The 15,922-nt window shown below is 43.1% G+C and overlaps 1 pseudogene; it reads left to right on the forward strand.

Annotated features, from left to right (window-relative positions):
- LOC141576844 (trafficking protein particle complex subunit 9 pseudogene) overlaps positions 1–15,011 on the forward strand; it is a 91,436-nt pseudogene extending 76,425 nt beyond the window's left edge.
- Positions 15,012–15,922: the final 911 nt, after the last annotated feature.

Raw genomic sequence — 15,922 nt, forward strand, 5'->3', positions numbered from 1 at the left:
GCAGTTTGTATAACAAAGTTTGTTATCGCAGAGTCTGGGGCATGGCTGTGTCTGAACCAGGGTCACTGTCACCCTGCCTGTCAGAGCCCAGGCTCTCACACCTCTCTGCAGGGGAGCGAGTGGAGGCAGCCTTCATCAGCACTGGCACCACCCTCTGAGTGGCAGTGAAAGCAGTGACTGTCTGTGGACGTGCAAAGTGTTGTTCCAGGAGCTTTACTTGCACTTCTGCATTTAATAATTAAAGCCCTCCTTTAAAGAATCCTTTTATGTTTTTAATGAATAATACATTTTATTTTGATATTGATAGACTTCAAACCTCCGGAAAATTTATAGGAGTAGTACAGTAAACGCTTAGATACAGTTCATCTAAAAGGGCACTATTTGTCCTTTTGTGTCTGGCTTATTTTAGCATAAAGTTTCAAGGTTCATCCATATTGTAGCCTGAATCAGTACTTTATTCTTTTGGTTTGTTAATATCCTTTTTCTTATTTTTCCTTATTGGTCTATTTAAAAATATTTTCATTGAAGTCTAGTCAGTTTCTTGGGTACAGCACAACAATTCAGTTATATAGGAACATACCTGTATTCATTTTCATATTCTTTTTAAACATAAGTTACTATAAGATATTAAATATATTTTCCTGTGCTATACAGTATAAACTTGCTGTTTATTCTATACATAGTCAGTATCTGCAAATCTTGAAATCCCAAATTATTCCTTCCCACACTCTCTCCCCTCTGGTAACCATAGTTTGGTTTCTATGTCTCTGTGTCTGTTTCCGTTCTGTATATAACTTTATCTTTTTGTTTCTTTCTTTTTTGTTTTTGGTTTTTGGTTTTTTTTAGATTCCACATGTGAGCGATCTCATATGATATTTTTCTTTCTCTTTCTGGCTTACTTCACTTAGAATGACATTCTCCAAGTCCATTCATGTTGCTGCAAATGGCATTATTTTATTATATTTTTATGGCTGAATAGTAGTCTATTTTACAATTATACTAAAACCTCTTTATCCATTCATCTGTCAGTGGACATTTAGGTTATTTCCATGTCTTGCTATTGTAAATAGTGCTGCTGTGAACATTGGGGTGTAGGTGTCTTTTTGAATTAGGGTTCCTTCTGGATATGTGCCTAGGAGTGGGATTGCTGGGTCATATGGGAGGTCAATATTTTGTCTTTTGAGGAACCTCTATACTGTTTTCCACAATGGCTCCACCAAACTGCATTCCCACCACAGTGTAGGAGGGTTCCCTATTCTCCACAGACTCTCCAGCATTTATTGTTTGTGAACTTCTGAATGGTGGCTATTCTGACTGGTGAGAGGTGATACTTGATTGCAGTTTTGATTTGCATTTCTCTGATAATGATATTGAGCACTTTTTCATGTGCCTATTGGCCAATTGTATGTCTTCATTGGAGAAATGTTCCTTTAGGTCTTCTGCCCATTTTTGGATTGAATTGTTTGTTTTTCTTTCTTATTACGTGTAAATCTGTTTACATATTCTGCGAAATAAGCCCTTGTCAGTCTCATTTATTGCAAATATATTCTCCCATTCCATACGTTTTCTTTTTGTTTTGCTTACTGTTTCCTTTGCTGTGAAAAAGCTTGTAAGTTTAATTATTTCCCACTTGTATATTTTTGCTTGTATTTCTATTGCTTGAGTAGACTGCTCTAGGAGAACATTGCTGAGATGTATGTCAGATATTTTGCCTATGTTTTCTTCTAAGGGTTTTATACTATCTTGTCGACATGTTTAAGTCTTTAAGCCATTTTGAATTTATTTTTGTGTATGCAGTGAGGGAGTAGTCTAACTTCATTGATTTACATGCAGCTGTCCAGTTTTCCCTGCACCATTTTCTGAAGAGGCTGTCTTTACTCCATTGTATGTTCTCACATCCTCTGTCAAAGATTCAATGACCAGAAGTTTGTGGGCCTATTCTTGGTAATTTTGTTTATCCGTTCATTGATGGATGGATATTGTTTGTAACTTTGGCTACTCTGAATGATACTGCTATGAATATTGATGTGCAAGATTTTGTGAGAATATGTTTTCATTCTGTTGGCTGTACAGTTGGCCCGCCATATCTGTAGTTTCCACTTCATGGATCCAGATGGCTGTAAAGGGACTCGAACATCCTTGGATTATGTTATCCAGGGTGGGGTGTTCCTGAACCAACCCCCCGAGGATACTGAGGGATAAATCTATATGTAGGAGTGGAATTGCTGAACCATATAAAGCTAACCTTTTGAGGAAACACCATAATTCTCCAAAGAAGCTACACCATTGTCCCTTTCCACTGGCTGCATATGAGGTTTCTCTGCCTCCTGAACGACACTTATTATTGTCCATGTTTTGATTATAACCATCCTAGTGGGTGTAAAAAGCGATCTCATTTTCATTTTGATTTGGCTAGTGATGATGAGCATCTTTTCATATGCTTATTGGCCATTTGTATATCTATTTAAATCCTTCGCAAATTTAAAAATTGGGTCTATTTTCTTGTATTGTTCAGTTGTAAGCATTTGTTTTATATCATGGATACAACTCTCTTATTAGATACATGCTTTGCAAAATTTTTCTCCTATTCTGCAGATTGTCCTTTCACTTTAGATTTTTAAACATTAAAAAAAAATTCTTTATAGGGTAGGTAATTAGATGTATTGATTTATTTTATTTTTTTTGCTAAGCACGCACTCTTATCACTTGAGATACCCCCTACCACTGTCATTTCACTTTCTTGATGATGTCCTTTTTAAGAAAAAGGTTTAATTTAGATGAAGTCCAGTTTATCTGCTTTTATCTTCTATCTCTTGTGCTCTTGGTATTGTATCTAGGAAACCAAAGCCTATCCTAGGACCACAAAGATTTATACTGTGTCTTCTTTTAAAAAGTTTATACATTTAGTTTTTACGTTTCTGTCTGTGATCCATTTTGAATTAAATTTATTTGTTATATAAAATATGGGGGTCCAGATTCCAGATTCATTATTTTCCCTGCAGATACCTTCTTTTCCCTGCAGATACCCAGGTGTCACTGCACCATTTGTTGAATAGACTATACTTTCAATGAAGTGTTGTTGGCACCCTTGTGGAAAACTGAATGTAAATGTAAGTTTTTTCCCCCTGGGTTTTTATAGTGTCTCATAGATTTATTAATCCAAACTTATGCCAGTACCATACTGACTTGAGTACTATAGCTTTTTAGTACCCTTTAAAGTGAGTCCTCCATCTTTGTTCTACTTTTTCAAGATTGTTTTGGCTGTCCTGGGCCCCTTGCACTTCCATATGAATTTTGAGATCAGTTTTTCAATTTTTGCAAAGAAGTCAGCTGGAATTTTGATAGGGATTCCACAGAATTTGTAGATCACTTTGGGGAGTCTTAACATTTTTAACAATATTGTCTACCATTCCATGAACATGAGATGTCTTCCATATATGTAGATCTTGTAAATTTTATTTCGGTGATACTTGAAAATGTTCAATGTACAAATCTTGTAAATTTTTGTTAAATGTATATCTCATTTAATTTTTAATGCTGTTGTAAATGGAAAGGCTGAGCTTCTTAAGGGTGCGACTATATATCAATTTGTTTATTTCTAGGATTCCCACACAGCAAATAATCTAGGTTTATATTTGCTACATATATCTATCCACAACTCTTCTGACCCCCATGTTATAAGAAACCAAGACTCACTTAAAGCTACCTGAACACCTATCTGGAAGTGAGAAATGAGACCCTTGGTTGAGGCTTTGTGCAGTTGATACTGAGAGCTTATTCAGGATGGCTTCATCTTAATTTCTTTTAAACAACCCTTTTGGTGTATTTAGTCAGATACATTAAGAACATGGCCTTTTGATGTGCAGAGGAGCTAAGACTATAATTTTCAAATAATTTCGAGTGAGAGTGTTGTTCTTTAAACCTAATTTGCATCAGTCTTTGAAGATTTATGTTTCAGGAGCTTTGACTAAAGAACACCTGTCTTTATTCAATAACGACAACTAAATGCTCAAGCAACATGTAAGAGTTTGAGCAAACTGCCCCCGCCCCGTACTGCTGGTTGGCTGCAGCTGTAAGTGGAGTCAGCACTTACCTCTCCCAGTACACTTGTGCTGATCTGCTCAAAGGGGTTCGTCCAACAGTTTGTCAGTCTGTTGGAGAAAGCCATAAATCATTGATTTAAGGTTGCTGGAATGCAATATATTCTTATTAATATTAAGTAAGCACATATTGAGTGCTTACTGTATGTTGGGAATTGTCCCTCAGCCTCACATGAATATTATTTCTCTTAAAACCTCACATATTTCCTTGTTATTCACACTTTACAGATAAGGAGACTGAGAATTATGTCTTCTCTCTTTTGGGGGGAGCTCATTATCAATGACGGGAAGTTGTAAGGAAAAAGATGTTGATTCATCCTGAGAAAATATTTTTCTGAGAGTCAGCAATGAAGAGGGTGACCACTGAAGAGGGTGATCATTGTTCGATTGAGATGAGCCCCGGGTTGTACGGAGTCAGCATCCCTGTCCTGGACACGGCACGTGTAGGGCTGCGTGGTGGGTGAGGCAGCGAGGCCGCGCAGGGAACGCGGATGCCGGGGCGTTGGGCTGTGCTCAGGCCGGTGGGGCTTTCTCCTAAGGGCAGTGGACCGTCATTGACAGATTTTAAGTAGGGGAGTGGGGTGCTCTCGTAGATCACTTTTGTCTTGTAGAATGCTTAGAAACATTTAGAAGTCTCGGCAGGAGGTGATGTGATGAGTCAGAGTAGGGTGGCTTCGAGGTGTAGCAGTGTTCAGTTTTCAAGTGGTTTTCAGTCCCAGGTTTGTGGCTCAGTAGCCGTGTCACTTTGGATGACGCACTCAAGGATGTGAAACAACTTATCTAATCAATTAAAGCAATGATGTACCGACTTCCCAAGACTGCTGTGGAGATCCAGTGAGATTACGTGTGCACAGTGTGCAGCGTGGTCCCCAGCACAGAGTCAGTGCTGAGTGAGTGCCATTGAGTACCTGGTAGGACAGGTGTGGTTGGTGGGACTCCATGACTGAGGAAGTCTGGGCCCTGAACGTGGGGTCCAGTCACATCTGTGAGTGATGGGCCTGAGCTGGGATAGGGAGGGAGACCTTGTCCCCCGACCAGGGGCCCTGGGCAGGACTGCTATTGGAGGAGAACCATGAAGTCAGCTCTTTGCAGGTGGAGTTTGAGGTGCCCTTAAGACATCTAAGTGCAATGTCACGAGCTCAAAGTGGAAGTCTGGGACCGGGCTGTGCATTTTCCTATAATCTCAATCCCTGAGGATGCTGAGGTTTGATCACTGAACGTGAAGACATATTTTACAGGACAAGTGAATAGTAGTATCATCTCTGTCATCAAAGCTCACGTCTCTTTATTCATCACTCACTTTGTTAATTGGGTACTTACAGAGCTCACTTTACCGCCCTCACTTGGGTTCAGGCTCCACAGTAAAGAGCTGGTGAACCTCCCTCTTTTCCAGAAGAAGACACATTTAGCTGGTAGCCTTCTGTACCTCGCCAGACTTAGAATTTTAGCTTGTTGTATTAATTCTATTTTCTGTTGGCCATCTCCTGACAGGAGAGACGTTTTACCTCATGATCATGTTTCAATTAGCTGTTACTGAGAATTGCTGATCTGATCCATAGTGTATGTATTATATTAATTTTGTACAGTATTTATCATTTTTCTGTCTTTGTCCTTTAATTTTGTATGTCCCTTCAATTTTCTATCCTATTTGGGGCGTTATTTTTTTTAATTAAAAAATGTCTGTTAGCAGTTAAGAAAACAAAAACAAAGAAAAATGCACATGATATCTAAATTTAGAAAGTATCTAGTGTGTTTTCTGTCTCGGCAATGGAGTGTTCTAGAATCTCGTGAAAACCTTCATTACACAAGTTCCTTGAAATGCTGATTAAGAAATAAAACCTTCCTTCCTCATCTTTCAAACTACGCAGCTAATTGTCAAGAAAGTGAGGGGAAATCTTCAGAAGCCAAGAAAAACCAGAAAGCAGGGATTTTGGGAGATAAGCGAGCCTTAGAATCCCTGGGGTGCCTGTTGGCTCCTGAACTGAGTTTTAGTTGCCCTGACAGGAGGGCAGGAGGTGAGCCCGATTCCTCTCACACTGGGAGTTGGATGGCTGATCATATGTAAGGCCAAGCCCATCCCGAGAAGCCTGGTTTACTAAAGGTTGAACTAGGAAAAAAATCCTCAAGGCAAGAAAATAAGGAATGTCAATATTTTTGGAAGAGGGGAAAAATAACAAATCCAAAGTATTGATATAGTTTAAAGCTGTTCTGGTATGAGAGTGACCACAAACTCCTGGCAGAAAAGCACAGCTATTCCTGGAATGAGAAGTTGTGTTTTGAATGGATCAGTGAAGAGCCATTCCGAAAAAGGCCTCCAGAGTATTGTGGATCAAGATACTGGACCGCAAACACCTCTCTTCCAAGGATCATTTAAATAACCAGAAATGTTTTAAAGGAAAGAAGCCACAATCATATTTCTATTTATTGACATTACTATATGCTAGGAATTCAGAGGTAACTATGTGAAGGAAACTTAGCATAGAAGCTGTGGATGTGCCTGCACGCGGGACATTTCACAGAAGTGGCCGGACTTGTCTGCAAACAGAAATTCCTGCCAAGGTACTCTGCCCGTTCCCAGGGGAAACATTGCTTGCAGACAAGAATGTTTATTAGTTCCTCAAAAGGAACAGGCCTGGGAACAGGAGAGTCTGAGTGTAATTAAGATAAGGAAGTCTTAGATGTAGTGCACATGCGTCAACCTAAAAAATGTTTACTCTCTGTGCTTGGCAAGAGTTACTCCTTTGTGTAGATGGTATAAAAAATAAAGGAACCCTAATCTCGGGAGACATTTTGCACCACAGCAGCTCTGTGATTCATTTCGTTGGCAACAACTATGGAGTTGTCTCCTATTTTATGGACCTTACTTTCTCTTTGGGGAGACAAACTGACATAGTCGGGGAGCTTGGTAGAGGGAGGTGTTAGTCTGTTGCAATTAGCCAGGAGAGGAGATTAAGAAAGCAGTGAAGGGTGGGTGAACTTTTTAGCTGAGGACAGACAGCCTTGTTCAGTTGACTTTTAATTGCAGGCTCAATGAGTAGTCACTGGAGGGAATAGATCTTACGGAGGATGGACTTAGCTCAGGCCTCTTTAGAATGGACAAGTGAACCTGGAGAAAGACAGTCAAATCTGTGCAGACATTGAAGTTCACTTGAACGTGCTGTATCCCTGAGCCAAAGATCGGACAAGTAGAAAGCACTTCTTGAGGAGAGAGGAGTGGTTTTTAAGGTTCTCCAAGAATGAATCCCAGGGAACCGAGATGGCCAGTTGTCAAACTGTGGCTTTGCAATTTGGACGGTGTATCCACCAAGGTTATTGACATTTTATGGGTTTCCATTTCTCGTTAATACATGTCAGGTGATGAGGACGTGGACACACGTGTTTGACACCTTGTCGAGGTGACTTTGGGTTCCTGCCTAGAAGAGCGGTCACAGCTGCGGCTGCGTCAAACATCTTGCCGCCCATCCCGCTCCCCGGCTCCGTGATCACTGCAGAGTCGTCCCTTATTAACCTGTCCATCTCCTCTGTGACATCATAACCCATGAAAAGACCGGAGTGTATTAACTTGGCTTTCTTAAAGTCAAAGGAACAGATCTAATATGGAGTCAGATTTGTTCTTTCCTATATCAGTATTGCCATGGAAAAGGAAGTTTGGGCAGCTTTTTGTAGGGTCCTGGAGGATTTCTCTCTCAGCGTCTGGGTGCCTCTATTGAAAACCCTTCATAGCTGTCTGGCGTGCTGTAAAACCACTCCGCCTGTTTTGCCCTGAAGATGTGTTCAGTTTATAACTCATCTCTACTCCTTGGAAAACAACTCAATAAAAACTCAGTTGGTTTTCCACCAGCCATGGGCAGGGGTGAGGGATAGCATGTTACTATTTTATAAAATAATCATCATCATCATCATCATCATCATCATCATCAATAATAATATTTATAAAATCAATAATAATATTATTAATAATAATAAAATTAATAATAATAAAAGAAGTTTTAAAACAGCACTGGGCACATAGGAGAGAGACAATAAATGCTTCCTGGCTGAAATCAAAATTGATGGCTCAGTGATTCCATGGCTGCTGTATTTGCTGAGCTTGCTACTCCTTTGCTCCATTACACTTTTTTTAAACTGAAAAAGAAATGCATGCATATGGTTAAAAACAATTCAAACAGCACAAAAATACACAAGTGAAAGAAGTTTTCCCTCATCCCCTGTTCTTCCAGCCCTCCCTGGAGATGCCACTGTTTACTATCCTTTGTGTGCTTTTCCAGATATGCTATGCACATTCCCACCTATGTATGTAAATTCCTTTAAAGTTTTAGTTGTTTTTAACTTAAAGGGTTTTAAATCCTCAAGTGGCTTCTGCCTCGGTTATAGAAAAAAACAAACCTGACTCCATATTAGTTCTGTTCCTTTGACTTTAACCCTTTGCTCTGTCTCCTAGGCTTCATCTTGCTTGTAAAACAATGTTGCCTAGAGCCTGAAATATACAGAAGAACCTGTTCTGAAGGCTCTGACCTTTAAGGATATTTAACACTTTTCCATTCATAAAATGATAACAAGTTACAGAATAGAAAATAACTTTTGTTTTGTTGGAGGTTTACAGAGATTTGACCCAGGCAGATAGCTGCAAGAACAAAGGATTCTAAAAACAAGGAATTCCTACACCAAGAAGTTTGCAACAACCAAGGACATAGGAAACGAGCCTGAATTCTGACTTGGGGAGATGGTTTTCCAGGACATTAGTTTGCCATCTAGCTCTACAGAAATTTGCTTTTCCATGCCCCAGCAGCGGGTCTCCCAACTTATTGGCCTGTCCTTCACTGAGGAGAATGAATTTGGACTCGGTAACACTCCTATCTACCTAGCAAGCTGGGCACTGGAACTGCGGACAGCTCTCCCACACCCAGGAACCTACTGTGAGCCCTTGATGGTTCCACTTGGGTTAGGTGTGTTTTACCCAGGAGGGATGGGACTATGCACCAACACTCAGGCAGTCTGCTCTTTCTGGGGCTCTGATCTTGTACCTCCCGCTCCCAGCAAGGCCAACACCTGGGACAGTGGAGCTAAGGCAGAGATCGTGCCTGCCTGTTTCCCAGCCTGTAAAAGGGGAATATGTAAACTTCCCAAGGTAGTTCTGAGAGACAACACCTGCGGGTGCTTGGTTCCCAGAGCAACAGGAAACCCAGCTACACGTGGGGACAACGGGTGTGATCCCCGTAGGGGTTCTGCAGAGGCATCGCCTGGAGGGCTGGACCAGGGAGGTAAAACTTGAGCTGCAGGCCTTGAAGTGTTACAGAATGGTACAGAGGCAGGTCTGCCGCCTCCTTCGGGGTGCCCCAGAAGTAAAGCTTTTTCTCTACATCTCCACTACTCCCCTCCCCTCTCCAGATCCCTACCTACTCTCTGCTCCTCCTGTCCATCTGTCTCCCTCTACTTTTCCCCTCCTCTCCTCCTCCCCCCATCTTCTCCCTCCCTCGATGCCCCAGCCTCTATCACAGAACCAAGAGAGGATCTCTGGCCCTCCTGCGCATGCGCAGTCGGTGCCAGCTGGACCGCGGGTTGGAAGCTCCAGCTCCGAGCTGGGAATCGGCCCCAAAGTCTTCTCAGCTCTGTTGACCGGTAGGCCTTTAGCTCCTGCCCGGGGCCGGGGACTCTGGCTGTGGAAATGCAAGGTGGGGGGCTCCCGGGAATGGGGTCAAGCGGCTGCGGGAGGGCGGTCCACGCTTCAAAGCCCGCGCGGGCGCGAGTCAGCCAGTGTTCAGCTGAATTTCTAGGGCCAGACCCCTCTGCCCTTGCCACCTACCCCGGCGCCCTGGCCACAGCTGTCCAGGGCCATGTGTGCACCTGCTGCCTCTCGCCCCAGCCGGGCTCCCCTCAGTCCGCGGCTGGTGTCCCCTTCCCCTCTCCCGCCCGCGAGTCCTCTCCTCCCAGGCTTCCTCTCCTTGGCCGCCGGCTCGTCCCTGCCCCTGGGATGGCTGTGTCCCGGGTGGGCGGGTTCTGCGGACGGGATCGGGGGCAGGCGCCTGGGGCTGGGGCTGGCCTCAGAGCGGGGCTGCAGCCCGCGTCCCCACCCCCACTTTCCCTGCCCTGCGACCCCGGGGCTGCCCTCCTCTCCCTTTCCAGCTCCCTGAGGACCAGCTCAGCGGCATGCGCGCTGCTTCCAGGGCTTAGAGCCTCAGGCTGTAAAGCCCAGTTTCTCCTGTTGGAGTCTGGAAAAGTGAGTGCCAGTGCTGAGGGAGTTTCCGTCTCCCCCCTCAGTGTTTCTGCCCCAGGTAATTACCTTTAACAATTTCAGGTGTTATGATGGCGGTGCTTGTTGATGTCACGTGTTTTTATAGTGCCAGGGATTACAGTGTTGAAAGCAGGGCTTGGTTCAGTTAAAAATGAGCTTAAGGCATGAGGCTGTGACATGCTCCTTCCTTCCCTCTCCCAGGGTGAAACGTGTGACCGTCGATTTTAAAAAGATAGTTACAGTCCCTAACTAGCCCAGCCCAGCTAGTGTGTGTTAACAGGAACAGCACCACCAGAGGCGTTGGAGACTCAGGGACATTGCAGTCCTAAAAAGCTCCTGGCACAGTTTAGTTTGTTTTGGTTTTTTGTTTTTCTTAAATTGTGGGGTAGACTAGTTGTATAGAGGGAAAAATAATTGTCAAGAAATATTTTTTCATATAACAGCTTTATTGTGATATTGTTCACACACCATGAAGTCCACCCATTTAAATGGTACAATTCAGCAGCTTTTAGCATATTCACAGTGGTGCAACCATTATTATTCCAGAACGTTTTCATCACTTCAGAAAGAACAGTGGAAATGAATGACCTATCCACCCCTCCCCAGTGGTGGTTCTAAAGAAGTTTCTTGGCTGTTCCTGACCATAAATTAACTTGATACATTCCATGAAAAGTCTGGTAGGAATTCTAATCAGAATTGCATTGAATCTGTCTATCAAAACAGGAAGAATAAATGTCTTTATGGCATAAACTTCTTCTACCCATGAATATATCTGGGACCCTATATTTTCATCTCTCCAGAGCCTGGCCCATGGGAAGTCCTCACTAATTGTTGGGCTTGTGAATGATGAGATTCTATACATCATTAGTTGCCACTGTAGCCTTTCACAGAAGAGAAAAGTAACCTAAGTGAAGCCAAGTGACTGTCTGATGGTCAGAAATAGTGACAGTCAGTGCTGGAGTGATCCAGTGGACTTGGTGCTTGTAACCAGAATTCTCCACCACCTACAGCTAAGGGGATAAGAGTGTTCTTTATTTTATCTTAATGGCGTTGATTTTATTTATACTTATTTTTTAAAATTATTTTTAATGAAGTGTAGTCAATTTACAATGTTAGTTTCAGGTGTACAGCAGAGATTCAGTTATAAACATATGCATATGTATATACATATGTTTTAGATTGTTTTTAGCACAACTCATTACAAGAAATTGAATATAGTTCCCTGTGCTATATAGTAGGTCCTTGTCATTTATTTTATATTTATTAATGTGTATCTGTTTATCCCCCCTTTCCTGCCTGCTAACCACAGTTTGCTTTCTATGTCCATGAGTCCATTTCTAGCAGCATCATTTTTCCTAGTAACATACGCTGGTTGACTGCTTTCAGCTTCAGTAATTCCATCTTATCTGTGGGCACTTTTCTTCTGTTGGGCCTTTATATGGTTTGCACATGTGATAGTAGAGATTTGTACTTGGGAGAACTCCAGGCCTCGTGTACTCCCTGGAACAGAGTGCCCACTGAGTTGATGCTTGAACTGGGGAAAAAAGCAGAGTAAATGTTGGAATTTGCACTATGGTTGAGACTTCCAGTTTTCTATAACCTGTTTAGCCCACCTTAATATTGGCTGCACCCATACTGGGTAATTTGGTGGAATTTCATGGTATGGTGGTGTAGAGATGGGGCCTTGTATGCTTCTTCTCTTTCCTTTTTCTAACACTCATTCTCCTGGGTCTCCCAGATCCTCCCCCAGCAGTGCCCAGGGCTGGCTTGATGCTGCGCTGAAGCAATATTTGTTAATAAGGCCCTTTCCTCATCTCTTCTGAACTTCCGTTTGTTTCTCTGCACAATGAGGGCTTAGACTAGATAAGTGCTTTTCAGTTTCTTTTAAAGCCATGTTTCCTTTGAGAAACAGAAAATGCAAATCTCTCCTCCCATCCCAACCCTTTAGATTTTGATATGTCCTCCAGGGAGTGACATAGCTCTTTGTGGAAAATTGATGTGATTGTGATTCCAGGTGGCACAGAAAAGACTCTTCAGAAATTTATTGCAGGGAGAGGGCAGGAAAGGGGCAGCATGTCACAATTTCTAGTGTGAGCCCTGGAACAGGGGCTTGGGTTTAAATACGGTGTCTGACGTGGCCTCTCTCTAATCTTGTACAATATGATAAACTTCTCTACCTCAGTTTCTTAATGTGTCAAGTTGGGGTGATAATATTTTAAGGCTTTTGTGAAACATTATACACATAAGCCATCTGTGTCTTGGTAGAAACAAGACCTGCTAGGGGGTCCGGGATTTCTTTAAAAAAAATCTTGTCCATAGCACTCTGTCTGTGTGTATTTAGAATTACCTGGAGGGCGAGGGTTGTGTCTAAAGTCCATCGTGGGACAGGTGGCCCATAGTTCTCTGTGCCCCCAGATTGCCCCCTCCTCCCCAGTCCTCTTCCTCAGTCCAAAATAAAGTTCCCTAGTAGATTTACACAGAGGTCTTGTGGAAATGGCTTTTCATTTTATTGTTTCACCAAGGAGGGCTGCCATCATGATCTCTGTGGTCAGGTTTTGGTGACATGAAGGCTATGCAATTGGGGGTTTCTATTAAATAAAAAAAATATTACAAATAGAAAATTAGAACAAGGGTGTTGACAGGGACTCTTGGAAGTGGGGACCATTAGCTTTGTTAGCTTCAGGTGCAGTGGCCTTTGGCCACGAGGACCCATCCTCATGCTCTGAAGTTGGAGGGATTAGTGGGTTCAGTGGAAAATTTAACTGAGTATATCTCATGGGCTAGGCATTGTGGTACTTGTACTGTGTGCTCCTTATTTGAGACAATGAGCTCATTTAACCTCAATAGCCTCTTTAAAATATTGGAGTTTTTATTTTGAGATGTAATGTAGGTTCCCCTGTACTTGTAGGAGATAATATGCAGAGGCCCTATGGACCCTTTGCCCAATTTTCCTTAATGGTTCCATCTTGCATAGTTGGGGTACAATTCATTACTGACTCACTAACCCTTTGAGGTTTCTGTTATTGCCCTCATTTCTATCTATGATTAAACTGGGGCTTAGAGAAGCACACAGGCCTGCCCAGGTCACCCACATGTTTAGTGTGTAGTCGGGTGTAACGTGGGCTTGGGATTTCCAGGAAGTACCGTTATGATGGTCTGTGGCAGTGAGCAGCATTCATTTTGCTTGTTTATTCATTCATTCAACAAACATTTATTGAGTAACCTCTGTGGGTCAGATGATTTCACAGGCTTATCTGATTCTTCAGCAGTACTGAGAATCAAGTATTGTTTTGTTTTTTTTAATCTGAGAAAATTAGCTCTGAGAGTTTATAACACCCCCCCAAAGGAAATATAGCTCATAAAGGAGGGATAGTAAATTTGTACAGTCCCCCCTCTTTATGCAGGTGGTACCCTAGGCATTTTACATTTGCAAACTTCCATAATCCAGATATATTCTTGTAAGGCAATGATTTGTTTTTTTAATTGAAGTATAGTCAAGTTTACAATGTTGTGTCAATTGCAAGGTGTTTTTTGAATTTTGAATTAAAAAATATTTTTTGAGAAGGGTAATTAGGTTTATTCATTTGTTTCATTTTTTAAAATGAGGTACTGGGGATTGAACCCAGGACCTCGTACATGCTATGTATGTGCTCTACCACTGAGCTGTACCCTCTTCCCCAAGGCAAGTTTTCTTATCCATTATTCTGCAGTTTAGCAGTTCAAATAAATTGGTGTTGAAATCCCGATCTTTTGATCCTACTGCGGTTCTTTTCTTTATAATCTGCTGAAGGGGGGTGGGGAAAGCAGTTCCTTTGTTCATTTCTTTATTCCGCAGTGTTGAGCACTGACTTTGCATCAGGGTCTTGCTAGGTGATTGGAAACAGAAAACAAGAAATGACCCTTCTATGCAGGGGCAGGAAGCCTAGACCAAAAGCTGGGTAATGTGATCCGAGCTACGGTAGCCATGTACAGACTCTGAGGACAAACTGTACCCCCGGCTTTGCTTGTGCTTCCCTTGCCTTCTGGCTGGTTCACACCAGGTCACCGCAACCCAGAGGCGCCCGCAGCCCACGACACAATATTTACCTCAATCTCCTCTCCCCTCTCGGCAGGGCCTGCAACATGAGCATCCCTGACTACTTGCAGTGTGCTGAGGAATACGAGACTCTCCCCATGGTCATCCAACCCATGGGGATCATTTCAGAGGACAATTTCTTTTGCATCTATAAACGAATCTCCTTGGTGAGCCAGATCAGCCGGTGCGGCTCCCAGTGGGCACTCTGTATCCAATACAGGCACCACTATGTGTTCGAGAATGCGTGGAGTGACTTCCAGACCCACCGCACGGTCGTGGGCCTTGTCACCATTACCGACTGCCTCTCGGCCAAGGTCTTCGAGAAGCTCCATGTACAGAGGAGCTGTATGGCACCATGCTTAATGACTCTCAGCTCTTTGTCTTTGTGCTGCATGGGGAGGTAGCAGAGCAGCCGTGCACCTTCAAACTACGAGGACTTCAGGGTGGTGGAGAAGAGGATCGAGGACTTCACTGAGTCACTCTTAATCTTCCTCAAGTCCAAGTGGCTGGATGGGACCCTGACAAGTCTGGGGAAAGGATCCCCCTCCTCTGCACCTTGTTTGAGAAGGAGGACTTCATGGGACTGGACACAGACAGCAGGTAAGTCTACCTGGAGGCCCGGCCACCCTGGCTGTGTGCCGGGTTCCTTCCCTACATCCAGGAAGGGATCAGCAAGGAAGAGGGCTGTCTTGTAGCCAAGGGCGGAGGGAGGTGCAGCCCGACGGTTTACAGACATTTAAAAGTGAATCTACCTTTGTTTCAGAGAGATCCTTTTAGGGTGAGTGTAGAGACTTCCTCCCGCTTTTCAGCCAGGACCCCTGGTGGGACCACTGGAGTTGCTGTCCAATAGAGTAGCCACAGCCACTGATGCTATGAGCGCTGGGGAAGAGGCTGGTCTGAGCTGAGATGTGCTGTAGGTCAAATGCACATCAGACACTGAGACTTGTCTAGTAAAAAGTATGTAAACTATCTTGTTACTTTCATATATTGATTAAATGTCAAAATGATAGTATTTTACATACAGCAGATTAAGTAAGATCTGTTCTTAAAATTAGTTTCTAGTATCTGTTTTTTTGTTTGTTTGATTGTTTCTTTGTTTACCGTTTTAAATGTGGCAACTGGGAAGCTTTCTTTACATGGCTCTCATTTCAATTTTGTTAGGCAGCCTGTCCTGGGACAGTCTCATCCCTTTGCTTATAAATGAGATGCTGAATCCCGAGAGGCAGAACGAGACGCTGGTTGAGCTGGGTCTGGAGCCGGTGTCTCCTGCCTCCCAGGCCCAGCACCTGCTGGGTTCAGGCCCTCTCTTCCTCCCCGACAGCCAGCATGCCAAGTTAGGACATCAGAAACACATCCAGGGAATTCCGGATGAACTCCTTATGCAGGGAAAGGCGTATCACGGAGTATGAGACAAAGCAGGGAAAGATTCATCCTCACTTTGTCCCTGTGATTAAGTCAACGGCCCCACTTTTGCCTTGGAAGTGCAGACGAGCTCTCCTGGTCTTACTACCCCCC

The sequence above is a fragment of the Camelus bactrianus genome, unplaced genomic scaffold (assembly GCF_048773025.1).
Source record: "Camelus bactrianus isolate YW-2024 breed Bactrian camel unplaced genomic scaffold, ASM4877302v1 HiC_scaffold_41, whole genome shotgun sequence".
In the NCBI taxonomy this organism is placed as follows: Eukaryota; Metazoa; Chordata; class Mammalia; order Artiodactyla; family Camelidae; genus Camelus; species Camelus bactrianus.